The sequence below is a fragment of the Otolemur garnettii genome, unplaced genomic scaffold (genome assembly GCF_000181295.1).
Source record: "Otolemur garnettii isolate 467f Iridium unplaced genomic scaffold, OtoGar3 scaffold00051, whole genome shotgun sequence".
Lineage (NCBI taxonomy): Eukaryota > Metazoa > Chordata > Mammalia > Primates > Galagidae > Otolemur > Otolemur garnettii.
Window position 1 is genome coordinate 12132396 of NW_003852446.1, and position 14457 is coordinate 12146852.

A 14457-nucleotide genomic window follows, 5' to 3' on the forward strand; every position below is an offset into this window, starting at 1 on the left:
GGAATTCAAGATCAGCCTGAGCAAGAGCAAGACCCCATCTCTAAAAAATAGCCAGGCGTTGTGGCAGGCACCTGTAATTCCAACTACTTGGGAAGCTGAGGCAAGAGGATCTCCTGAACCCAAGAGTTTGAGGTTGCTGTGAGCTAAGATGCTGCAGCACTCTACCGACGGTGACCAATTGAGACTCTGTCCAAAAAAAGAAAAAATAAAAGTATCTTGTGTTTTTGCAGTCAAAAGAAAGGGAAATGGGGCGGTGCCTGTGGCTCAAAGGAGTAGGGCGCCAGCCCCATATACCGGAGGTGGCCAGTTTAAACCCAGCCCCACCAAAAAAAAAAAAAAAAAAGGGAAATGAGCCCATAGTTAAAGCACAGCACCTAGTGGTAATGACTACACACACATACGCACTACTGTCTCCCCAAACATACACATGTACCATTTGGCCGAAATTCAGGTGTTTTCAAAGAAGGTCACCAGATCCCTTAGTGCCTTCACTATGTGCTTAAAAGATATTTGTTGCGTGTTATTGAAAATACAGAATGATGGTATGAGTCACTGATACTTATTCAGAATGTTTGAACTGGAACACTCAGTAAAAACATAAAAATAGGCCACTATGTAGACTGGTTTGGTAAATGGCATGACAGTTTTAGTTTCATTTAGGGATGCACTAATTGACATTTAAGTATATCAATTGCCAAAATCACATTCAAAATTCTTTCAAAGAACATTGACGTATGTTTTCAGCACCTTATATCCCAGGACTATTATGATAACCTATAAAATATATTGTATTTATATTATCTATTTTATTTGAATTTTTCTAATAATTATGTATTCTTTTTACATATAACATTATAAATATCATCTCTTAAAATTAAGTAGATAAATTTACAATCCTTGGATATACATCTTCTCACATTCTCTTTGTTATAACATTTGAAAATACAATTTTTTCCCTTACAATATTATAAAAAAGGGAGAAAAGACAACTGTCCACTGAAAATGAATGAGGAAACTTTCTCCTTTCTCATTCAAGGTTTAGGAGAAGTTTAGGCAAATGAAAACAATTTTTTTAAAGAATTTCTTCTCATACTTCTTCATATCTAATCCATTAAATATTGATCAGATAAATAGATTTGCACACATGTTAATTATTTTCATTAAAAAATCATAGGAATCTTAATATTAATATGCTGTATTGCCATGGCTTCTAGATTTTTTATTTCTTTAATATTATATTTCTTTTGTTAAACTATGTCTTTTAGGAAAATTTGAATACCATATGCAGATGGAATGATCTGTTTTTAGGTCATTTTTATGAACACATTTTTCAAATTGTCCAATATTTTATTAGGCAGTTTTTCAAACATAATGTACAGATGAAAGAATTATACAGTGATCACCCATATACACACCACATATATTTTATAATTTTTTCTTCTTCTTCACAACTAGGGTATTTGTTCATAGGGAGGCTACAAATTTTGTGCCCTTCATCATAATGACACTGTTAGGTATGTTATTAAGGAACATATTTTTTTTTTTTTTTTGAGACAGAGCCTCAAGCTGTCCCCCTGGGTAGAGTGCCGTGGCATTACAGCTCACAGCAACCTCCAACTCCTGGGCTCAAGCGAGTCTCTTGCCTCCGCCTCCCAAGTAGCTGGGACCACAGGCGCCCGCCACAACGCCCGGCTATTTTTTGGTTGCAGCCGTCATTGTTGTTGGCGGGTCCGGGCTGGGGATTCGAACCCGCCACCTTAGTTGTACGTGGCTGGCGCCTTAGCCGGTTGAGCTATAGGCGCCGAGCCAGGAACATATTTTTTAAGTGGAAAGAAGTCATTATTTTATATGGAGATTACCAAATATCTTGCCAATTTTTAGGAAAAGCCTGAGTCAAAAAGCTGTTAGAGGGAAAAGGCATGTCCAGGACTCCAAAAGTCATTCAAAGGAACATACAAATCCCCTGAAAATAAATCAGCACTTGCAATATATACCATCCTTCCCTAGGATAGGAATAAATAAAACAATAAATAGTGATAAAGAACAAGACGTGTTTATAGATTTAAGTTATAATACCTATTACAATACAGAACCTAATTATTTGCATTTGAGTATCTATGTTGATACAGTAATATTTTCTTTTTATTCAGATTAATATGAGGGCAAAATGATTAGGTTATATTTTTTTGCATTTTTACATACAGTTCAAGTTGTATTTGAGCCTTTCACCCAGACAGTGTGCTATATACCCTTACTTTGTGCCCATTAAGCGAGAGCTTACCAATCCTCCTCCCTCCTCCCCTACCCTCTTTCCTTCCCCCCGCTTCTCCCCACTTGAATTTAATTGTGTTTTTCTCTCATGTGGGGGTATGGCTGTTTATTTTTCATATTAGTATTATATACACTGGATACTTGCTTTTCCATTCTTGTGAAACTTTACTAAAAAGAATGTTCTTTAACTCCATCTAGATTAGTACAAGAGATGTAAAGTATCCTTTTGTGGCTGAATAGTATTCCATAGTATACATATACCACTGTCTGTTAATGAGCTGATGGGTACTTGGCTTCATTCCATGTCTTGGTGATTGTGATTTGAGCTGTAATAAAAATTCTAGTGCAAATATCCTCCTTATGATAAAATGATTAGTTTTTCTTCTGGGTAGATACCTAGTAATAAGATAATAGAATCAAATAGAATGTTTACTTTTAGCTTTTTGAGGATTCTCCATTACTTCTTTCCACAGAGGCTGTATTAGTTTGCAGTCCCACTGGCAGTGTAAAAGTGTTGCCTTCTCTCCACATCCACGTTAGCATTGGCGGCTTTGGGACTTTGTGATGTGGGCTATTCTCACTGGGATTAGGTGATATCTCTGGGTGGTTTTCATTTGCAGTTCTCTGTATTTGTCGGCCATTCATATGTCTTCTTCAGAAAAGGTTCTGTTCATGTCTCTTGCCCAATAAAAAACAGGATTGTTTGCTCTTTTCTTGTTGATTAGTTTGAGTTCTCTGTAGATTCTAGTTATAAGCCTTTTGTCAGATTTGTAGCACACAAATATCTTCTCCCATTCTGAAGGTTGTCTGTATGCTTTAATTGTACCCTTAGCTGTGCTGAAGATTTTTAGTTTGATCATGTCCCATTCATTTATTTTTGGTGTTGCTGCCAATTGCCAAGGGGGTCTTCTTCATAAAATATTTTCCCAGGCCAATTTTTTAAAGAGTTTTCCCCACACTTTCCTCTAGAATTTTTAGCATATTGTGACTTAAATTTAAAGCTTTTATCCAGCAAGTGTCAATTTTTGTAAATGGTGAGGGTTGCAGATCCATTTTCAATCTTCTACATGTGGCTAACCAGTTCTCTCAGCATGGTTTATTAAATAGAGATTCATTTCCCCACTGTATGCTTTCTTTCAGTTTATCAAAGATCAGATGGAAATACAAAATCTTCCAAAAATGAGAAGTCCTGAACCAGATTGTTTTACAACAGAATTCTAACAATTCCAAAACCTGTTCCAGAACCTATTCCAAAACATAGAGAAGGAAGAATCTTTCACAGCACATTCTATGAAGTAAACATCACCCTGATACCATAATTAGGAAAGGACCCAACAAAAAAAGAAAACTACAGACAAATATTATTAGTGAATATCAGTGAAAAATATTCAATAAAATGTTAACAAATGGAATACAGCTGCACATTAAAAAATATATATACATCATGATCAGGTGGGCTTTTTCCCAAGGATGCAAGGTTGATTCAACAAATATAAATCCACAAATTTAATTAACCACATAAATAGAAGCAAAACAAACACCATATGATCCGCTCAGTAGATACAGAAAAAGCATTTGGCAAAATTTACCATCCTTTCTGATAAGAATACTTAAGAAAATAGACATAGACAGGACACTTCTTAAACTGATAGAGGCCATCTATAACAAACTCACAGCCTATTTCATACTGAATGGAGTAAAACTGAAAGCATTTCCACTTAGAACTGGAACCAGACCAAGATGTACACTATCTCCACTGCTAATCAACATAGTGCTGGAAGTTTTAGCCACTGCAATCAGGCAAGAGAAGGATATCAAAGGTATTCAAATGGGAACAGAGGAGACCAAACTCTCACTCTTTGCTGATAATATTTTCTTATACTTAGAAAGCCCCAAGAACTCAACCACAAAGCTCCTGGAAATGATCAAAGAATACATTAATGTCCCAAGATACAAAATCAATGCCCACAAAACAGTAGTCTTCATACACTCCAATAACAGTCATGCTGAGAATCAAATCAAAGACACAATACCCTTCACAGTACCATTCTTTTCAGCTTCAAAGAAAATGAAATAACTGGGACAATACCCAACAAAGGACATGAAGGATCTTTATAGAGAGAACTATGAACCCCCCTGAGAAAAGAAATAGCAGATGTTAACAAATAGAATATACCATGCTCGTAGCTGGGAAGAATCAACATTGTTAAAATGTCTACTACCTAAAGCATTCTACAGACTTAATGCAATTCCCATCAAAGTACCAACATCATACTTTGAAGAACTTGAAAAAATATTATTTAATTTCATATGGAACCAAAAAAAAAAAAAAACCAAACAGCCAACAAAATTCTAAGAAATAAAAACAAATCTGGAGGTCTCATGTTACCAGACTTCAGGTTATACTTCAAATCTACAGTGGTCAAAACAGCATGGTACTGGCACAAAAACAGAGACACAGATCTATGGAATAGAATAAAGAATCTAGAGATGGACCTAGCCACAACTATGTTTTTAATCACAATATCTCAGTATTTAATAGTATTTAAGTATAAAATATGCATTTAAATTATTTGAACACTGCTAAGTTGTTTAATTTTCTTTTTAAGTTCAAAATTTTAGGGACTATGAGTATTTTTTTGTCACATAGGTGAATTATATCATGGTGAAGTCAGGGGTATTAGTGCACCTGTCACCAGAATAATGTACATTGTACTCTGTATTCGATAGGTAGATTTTTATCCCTTATCCCCTGCCACATACCTCCCTTCTTAGTTTCCTGTGTCCCTTATAGCACTTTATGAGGACTGTTTAATTTTCTTAGCATGACAAAGAATTCCCAATTTCATACAAAATGGGGAAATCTCCACATGACACCAAAGCTTCCATTAGAAACACTTGATGGAGGGTAAATTTCGTTCACTTATTTATTGGGATACCAAATCAGTGCATTAGTGTATTTTCAAGGCTACATAATAAGTGTAAGAGGTGGCAGTATAATATAAAAGCAAGTTAAGCTATTCTTTTCACAGATAATGGAATATTTCCTTGTAGTTGTGCCACTAATGTAATCTGCTCACTCTGCTACCTGTCTATTCCCCTCTAACCCCAAATTAATCTTTAAAACAAGAGAAATACATTGAAGCTTTAAATGCATGATTCCTGCTGTATTATGTTTTTCTTTTTTAAAGTCAGACATTTTGAGATACACTATGTTGACTATATTGCCAATATTTTTCATGGGAGGTGTAAATTAATTTATTACTGTAAAATTGGGTCAACACCATTTTTAAAGGCTACTTGAACACATTAGGGAATGTGAAATTTAAGCAAAACCTCCAAACAAAATTTCAAAAAGGCTTGTGTTAGGTAAATGAAACATGTTTTTCTTTTTTCTTCAGAGAAAACCCCCCAAAATATAAGATTCAATTTAATTCACCAACACACATAAATCGAATTTTAAGCCTAGCATCTGTTTCTGGGATGACTGTGGGCTTACCACCCAGGGTGTTGAGACACTCACATGAACTGACTAGCTTCTCTTTGTTCTGATCTCTATTTATCTCCTCAGGCCCATTCTCTCCTCCTTCTGCAAAAGACTGAAATTAAGTAATGCTGCATGAACTCTCTAATTTTAGTCATGGCATTCTTCTCAGGATGGTGGGGTGGAGAGACTATATTGTGACAAATATTTCACCCTTTCTTCAATCTAAAGATGATAATTTCAGTGTCGTTTATAATAGATATGGGAGGTTTAAAAATGTCTCCTTAGCAGCTGTAAAATTGTTATCATAAAATAACGTGATTTTTGCTATTTAATTTCATTGCTTTAGAATCAAGAGGAGGAGTTTTTATTAGAAAAAAATAAAAAGATTCTGTAAACTATTATTCATCTGGGAATAAATTTTGAGATCAAGGCTATCATTTTTAAGATATTTAATCTTACAATATTACTTATGTTTCTTTCCCATTTATAAGTTTATTACACTAACTAGATACTCAAAAACATTTTTGATGAGTGAAATTATAAAAAGATTCAGTGATTTTTATATAGTAATTCCAAAATCTGCAACCTCCATATGTTGGGATGTATATTTCCAATTCATGTAGTCAGGTAGCATTGTTTTTAAGACCCTCTTTGATATAATTCTGATTTTAGGTAGCTATGAAACTATTTCCAGGGTGCTAATAATGCCTTGTTTCAGTTTGACCCAATCACAGGTGCCTTGTTATTCTTATTGATACACACTCTATGAAGTAATGGTGAAATAGAAAAGCATTTGAGTTGACTGAATAAATTATGAAATGTACATATATAGAAATGATAAAGGAAATATGAAAGACTGTGTTCCATATTGATATTGATCTAGATAGTTAATTTGCTCCCAGGTTTTAATTTACTTATTCTACAAATGCAGTGTATACAATATTGCAAGCTGAGTGGCTGGGATTCACTAGTAACAATGGTAGACACTTTGCCAAAGACGTTAAGAGTCCACAAACCACATACGGTTAAACTCAAAATTCATGTATGATGCATGCTATGACAGAATACTACAGAAACATAGCAAAGGAAAAATGCCTTAAAGTTTTCCTGGTGAAGGGATGTCATCGTGGAGATCAGAAGGATACGTTAGCATTCAGTTCAGAGGAAAAGGGGGGAGGTCCTGAGAAATAATACATAAAGAGCATGATACATGGCCTAAGCTGAAGGAGATTCCATGGAAAGAGATCTACTTTGATGATATTTGCAAAAAGAAAAGCAGATAATTCTTTGTATCCGACTATCTGTATCAGCAGGGAACAGCCCAACTAGGCCTTGTTCTGAGGTAAAACTTGGCTGCGTGGCTGGCCAAAAAACATTCTGTAGAAGTCTTTGACTGTAGCTGGGAAATTTTTGTTACTTCACTAGAGTATGTGCCTTCTATTCTTTTGTAGATTTGTTACCACTTGTCCTGGCTAAAAAGTTCACACACCCCATACAAATCTCTCAGTTAGTCTTAAGGGCCCACCTTTCTTCCAATTCCCATCTTACTATCTAAGAGCTTTTTGCTTAGCCAAACTCACTTCTTTATTCGCAACTGAAAAGAGGACTCTTTCTGTCATTTTCAATTGCAGCCTAAATTAGACTGAAGTTTACTTCATAAACCACTTGCCATTAGAAGGATTTTGGCATGTCGATAAGGGTAGCATTCATTCATATTTGTATGGATTTCTTCTCAACTATAAATGTTGACCTCTCCTCTAAGAATACATACTGAAAATTTGCTGAGAGAGGGGCGGCGCCTGTGGCTCAAGGAGTAGGGCGCCAGCCCTATATACCGGGGGTGGTGGGTTCAAACCCGACCTTGGCCAAAAAACTGCAAAAAAAAAAAAAAATCTGCTGAGAGAGTGTAATTCAGGTGCCCTTACTACACACAAAACAAGAAAAGAAGAAGTAACCTGAAGGTAATAAACATGTTAAATTGCTTTCCCATTGCAATTACTTCACCATAGAGATGTTAATCCAACATCTTACACACCTTAAATTTATACATTATAAAAATTTTTAAACTTATAGTTTTCTCTGATGTTTGCACGTAAAAGGCTTGGCCTAAAAGCCAGGCTAAACCTATGGAAGATTCCTATCAGTTTTATGGGAGTCTCCAGAAATTCAAAGAGTAAAATTTTTTAATTATTGGAAAGGAAATTTTTAGATACAAATGCAAAAACAAGAAACATTCAATCTTTGTCTAAAGGTTGAATATAAATGTCTTAGCATAACAATTATGAGAAAGACATGATGGCTATGTTGGCCACCTGGATGAGAGTTTTCCAAACTGCATATAGAAGTAACACACTGTATCCTATGAGAGAATGAATGTACACAATTATGAGCTAATAAAAAAAAACTAAAAAAAAAGAAACATTCAATAGAAAATATTTTTTCTATGTGTTAAGACGAGTTTGAATAACAAAAAGGAAAAACTCAAAGGATACCACCATTTACCTAACACATTATTTTTAGACAAAATGTTAATTTCACAACTCAGAATTAGTCTATCCTTTTCTTAATCTTTTTTTTTTTAATTGAGACAGACTCTCACTCTGTCACCCTCAGTAGAATGCCGTGGTGTCATAGCTCACAGCAACCTCAAACTCTTGGGTTGAAGCGATCCTCTTGACTCAGCCTCCCAGGTACCTGGGACTACAGGTGCCTGCCACCACGCCAAACTAGTTTTTCTCTTTTTAGTAGGGACAGGGTATCACTCTTGCTCAGGCTGGTCTTGCATTTCTTTTTCTTTTTTCTTTCTTTCTTTCTTTTTTTTTTTTTTTTTTGCAGTTTTGGCTGGGGCTGGGTTCGAACCCACCACCCCCAGTATATGGGCTAGCACCCCACTCCTTGAGGCATAGGCACTGCCCAGAGCAAAGGAGTTTTTAATGCAATGTATGAGGGGGCTCTATAGACAATAACTATTGCTCTGAATCAGCAAGGTGCTCTTCCCTCACAGTGTAGAGAAACAAATGTAACCAGAAATAACAAATCATGGCTTTGTGCAGTTCATAGTATAATAATGCTATTTCTGTTAAGCCACATAGGATGCCATACAGAGATCTGTGGAATTTACACCAGAATATATGACAAGAAAATGTAGGTGCATTTTGCCTTTTGTATACTGAAGTACTCCAAATGGCTAGAATATTTGGAATAAAGTAAATGGTCATTAAATAGTTATTGAGTGAATGCATGAAGGGGAGGAAGGAGATAGGATATAACATTCATCAAATGCAGGTATTGTTATAAGCGCTTCACAATATGCTATCTTAGTACAATCCTTATATAATCCATATGGAAGAAGCATTAATATTACATTTTAACAAAAAAGAAAACTGAGGTTCAAAATGGTGAGTTTAATTATCCAACATTTATAATTGGTAACCAGCAGATCTGGCAATCAAAATATATTTAATAGGCTGCCCTAATTATACACTGGTAACAGTATCAGATGACCCATAAAATGTATCAGAAAGAGTAACAGCTGAATATTGCAGTAGCCCATGGGACGCTCCCCCACCATTGAGAACTCATGATTGAAGGTGCAAGGGAGATTAATTACTAAGGATAAGAGAAGAGACACCACAGATTTAATCAATGGCCAAGATTCCTTGCTAGGAGGAGCCATCAGTAAGATATAACATTGAGATTACCTATTGATAGGTACAGTCCTTAAAGAAAATTTACCAAGGGTACAAATCAAATATATCAAGTATAGAACATAAATGTATTAAGTAAATGAGGTGAAAGCTATATTAATTAGTTTGATGTAAGCCCCTCCAAATTGTATAAAAAATCAACACATACCCACAAATGCATAAATGTATTCATGATCTATGTGTATATGACTTAATAAAAGGAAAAAAAATTAAAAATAAACTGCTGAAGAAAATGAAACAAAAATTTACTTGGCCATGTTAGGGAAACCATTATTATTCGATAGGCACTTAATTCATTTTCTGTTGCTGCTGTAAAATATTACTCACAAATACAGTGGCTTGTCTTAGACTTCTGTAAGCCATAGATAGATAGATAGATAGATAGATGATTATGGGTACATAATAGTTGTGTATCTTTGTAGGGTTAATGCAGTTTTGATAGGGCACACAATAGGGTTAATGGAGTTTTGATAGGGCAGACAATGTGAATTAATCAAATCAGGGTAATTAGAGTACCCATAACCTCAGGCATTTATCACTTATCTATGTTAGGAATATTTCAATTCACTATTTTACTTATTATAACATATACTTGTTAATTATAGGCGCCTTCCTGTGCTATCAAATATTATTCAATCTATCTAATTAACTATATATTTTCTCCCATTAAACATCCCCACTTTATCTCGTCTTCCTGCTACCCTTCCCAAAATCTGGTAACTATCATTCTACCCCCTGTCTCCATGAGACCAACTGCTTTTGTCGATTTTTTATTTTTACATTTATTTCATACTATTAAAGGGGTACAAATGTTTTGGTAACATGGATAACTTTTGTAATGCTTGAGCCATGGTTATAAGTCTTCCCATCACCAAAATAGTGTTCATTATACCCATTAGGTAGGTTTTAAACCCTCTCTTCATTCCCCTGCTTGATTTCCACTGAGTTTTTCTTCCCTCTGTGTATGTGTGTGCTCATGGGTTAGTTCCAATAGCAAGTACATGTGGTGTTTGTTTTTCTATTCTTTAGATACTTCATTCATTCTACAAAGCCAATATCACCTTAATTCCAAAGCCAGGAAAAGACAAACTGAAAAGAAAAACTACAGGCAATATCCCTTATGAATATAGATGCTAAAATTATCAATCAAATCTCAGCAAATCTAATTTAGTTGCACATCAAAAAAAAAGAAAGATATTCATCATGACCAAGTGGGCTTTATCTCAGAGATGCAAAGATAGTTCATCACACATACATCTATAAATGTAACCCGCCACATAAACAGATGCAAAATCAAGGACCATATGATCCTTTCAACAGACACACACAAAAAAGCATTTGACAAAATTCAGCACCCTTTTATGATAAGAATGGTTTGCAAAATAGGCACAGATGGAACTTACCTCAAAATTTACTTAAAGGAGGTGAAAGACCTCTATAGGAAGAATTATGAAACACTGAGAAAAGAAAATTGCAGAGGTTGTAAACAGATGGAAAAATATACCATGCTCATGGATCAGCAGAATAAACATTGTCAAAATGGCTATACTACCCAAAGTGATTTTCAGATTCAAAGCAATTCCCATTAAAATACCAATGCCATTTTTTACAGATATAGAAAAAATAGTTTTATGCTTACAAAGCATAGAAGATCATGAATACCCATAAAAGATCATGACTACACAATGCCACCTTATGTAATAAGAACAAGGCCCGGGGCATCACTTTACCAGACTTCAAGCTATACGGTCATACAAGACTTTAATAACCAAAACAGCATGGTGCTGACACAAAAACAGACACATAGACCTAGAGAACAGAGAACCTAGAGATGAAACCATCCTCATATTCCCATCTGATTTTGTTTTTGAAAGATAAAAACATACATTGTGGAAAAGAATCCCTGTTCAATAAATGATGCTGGGAAAATTGGATAATCACATGTAAAAGACTAAAACAGAATCCACACCTCTTACTGCTTACAAAAATTATCTCATAATGGATAAAAGACTTAAACCTGGGGTAGGAAACTGTAAGAAAATGTTGAAAAAACTCTTAGAGATAGTGGGCTAGACAACAAATTCATGAAAAGACCTCCAAAACAATCACAGAAACAGCAAAAATAAATCAATGGGACTTGATCAAGTTAAAAAGCTTCAGACATTTTGCCTTTATAGTACTGACTGGTATATTAAATAATTTTAACACATAATATTCATGTTCTGCTTGTTTTGCTTTTACTGGGTTTATTTTTCTCCTTTATCATCTAATTTATTGTCTCTACCACTTTGTATGCTCTTTCTGAATTCCTTCATTGAATGCTCATAAAATTTTAACATCCATTTTAACATCCATTTTAAGAAATCGTAAAGGTAACATCATTTTTTCTCTGAAACAATACAATGACCTTAAAAATTAATTCCAGTATCTCTTATTTTATATTACATATTACAAAGCACTGTCCATTATTCATGTTCATCTTATACATTTGTTATTTGCTTACTGCTATCTGTTTTCAGCCATTGTTCTAACGTACCTGTCTTTCTATCAACTTTAATTTTCATCTTGAAGTGTGTATTTGGAAATTCTTTCAGTGGGAGGCTCTTCATTTTCTGTCTGCCTGAAAATATCTTTTACTATATTTGTTCTTGAATGATAGTAAGAATGACACTGAATAGGCTCTTCCCAGATGTCATATAAACATTTGCTACCAGGAATCACTCACGTTTTGTGTTAATTTCTCAAACTGGGATTTATTAGAGTCTGAAGAAATAATAAAATAGAACCTAATACACATGCAAGACTGCCCCATGCTTTTGGTTTATATATATATGTGCGCAGAGGCAAATCAGAGGTAGATGAGCTTCCCTGTTTTCTTTGCTGAGTGTTTTGTTTTGTAAGTCTACTTTCCCTGAATTTGTAACCTTTAAGGATCCTGAATTGATATACAGATCTGTTTCAACTACCTTATCACCCCTATTTATATGGCTAAAAAAACACTTTGATATTAAGATGAGTGATTCTCTATCATGTTTTTAAAAGAAGTCAATTTAATTAAAGACATCTCCCCTTGCTTCAAAAGTCTTCTTTTACAGACTGTGAAGGAATGATTTTATTAATTGAGCTGCTGTGACTCCTATTACTTCCAGCTGTGTCTCCAAAATGATTCTCAGGGAAAAATCCATGAACGTGTTTAATGCTCTTTAAATAACAACTGAAAATGCCTAATGTCTTTGGACACTTACATGCCATTTAAACACACATATGTACACAAACTCATCTGCATACATACACACAAACACAGGACCCAGCTTTCTCTTTCTTAGGCAAATATCTTTATGCCTTTAACCTTTGTGCAAAGAAAATAGTTTCAAAATTCTCTATGCATTGTGGCAACTTCACTAAATTCATCCTCGTCTATCAATTTCTCTCTAAAAATGTAAATTTCTTAAATAAACACAGACCCCATACATGTTTAGCCATGTTCAAAGCAGATCAACATTGCTGCCTCACTTTTTAAAAAATTGCAATAAAAAACATAATATGATACCTACCCTTTAAAAAGTGTTGTGCACAACGTTGTTAACTGAAAGCACAATGTGTGTTGTACAGCACATCTTTAGAATGCTTTTCTCTTACTGTTCAACAGGTACACAGTCTCCATTATACATGATTGCCTTGCCTGTTTTCACATCACATTCTATGATAAAACCCTATTTTACTTACCAAACCTCAAGTGACAGCCATAGATCATACAAACATAGACTCACACAACTGAACATTAAAAATATAGTTTAATGACTCGACAAAGTGTCTATTTTATTAATAATTTGAATTCCTATTAAACTAGGCATCTAAAAGATGGATTATGTGTACATGATATTTTAGCATTTAGGTTTTACATTAATCTCCATTTAATTTTTTTGTTTCATCAAGGTATCACCATCTGCAGATTCTCATAGTAGATGACCTATAATACTGTCTTTTTCTAAGGATTGTCATATGTATGATTTTCATTTTCCTTGTTATTGTTCATCTCCTGAGTCTTTTTTTAAAATTCCAATATTTTGTAATCTTTTTGTCCCCATTCTGACCTTTTAGTTTTGTGTACTACTAGTAACTTGGTTACATAAGCCAACATACAAATGACGGTATCGATTATTAGTCATAACAACTTAGAGGAAATGGAGTATTAAATTTGAACTATCTAACCTACTTTTCATTTTCTATACTTTTCCAGCTATAAAACAAAATCTAAATGCAACTAGATGAAGTTTAATTGTCTTACAATTATTCTACAAAGAGCACAACTGCTTCAATTTAATGTACATACTGACATGTGACATTACTGTTATCCTACAGTACTTCTAAAACAATCCAGAAAACTATGTGAAGAAAAAAAAAAAACAATGAGCTAGGGTGAAGGGTTGTCATAAAAATTCTCTAATTGGATACTATAGAAAGTGAATTCACATCTTTTTTTCCTCTTTCTCTTCCAGCCATAATCACAGTGTATTTCTAAGAGAAAGAAGCAACATAAAACATTGTAACTACACATCATATTGACAAAGAGTATAAATGAAAACTTTCTTTGTAGTAAAGAGAAATAAACTGAGTGCAATTCTATGAGAAATAAAATCATTTTTGTAAAAACTGATACTAACCCATAAAATATTGAAATGAAATTTATCAGCCAAAAGAGTGTGCTAATTTGTGCAATCTTCAAAACTTCATTTTGCTATTGCATGCATACCCGGTCTTTAAATTTTAAGTCTGAAATTTTAAAAAATAAATCTACTTACAGCTCAATCCTTTTTAACTGATAATGTGCTTGTCATAAGATATTTAAAATTTCCGCATGAAATCCAACCAGCCTCTATAGATAGATCCATACATACATGCATGCATAAGATAGGCTGTAAAAATGACTGAATGCTACAAAAATTAAGCTAGGACTCTAATAAGGAAAACTTTTCACATCTACAAAAGAGC

At 34.2% G+C, this 14457-nt stretch overlaps 1 pseudogene; it reads right to left on the bottom strand.

Annotated features, from left to right (window-relative positions):
• Positions 1-1447: 1447 nt before the first annotated feature.
• Positions 1448-1538, bottom strand: LOC111726029 (annotated as a pseudogene).
• Positions 1539-14457: the final 12919 nt, after the last annotated feature.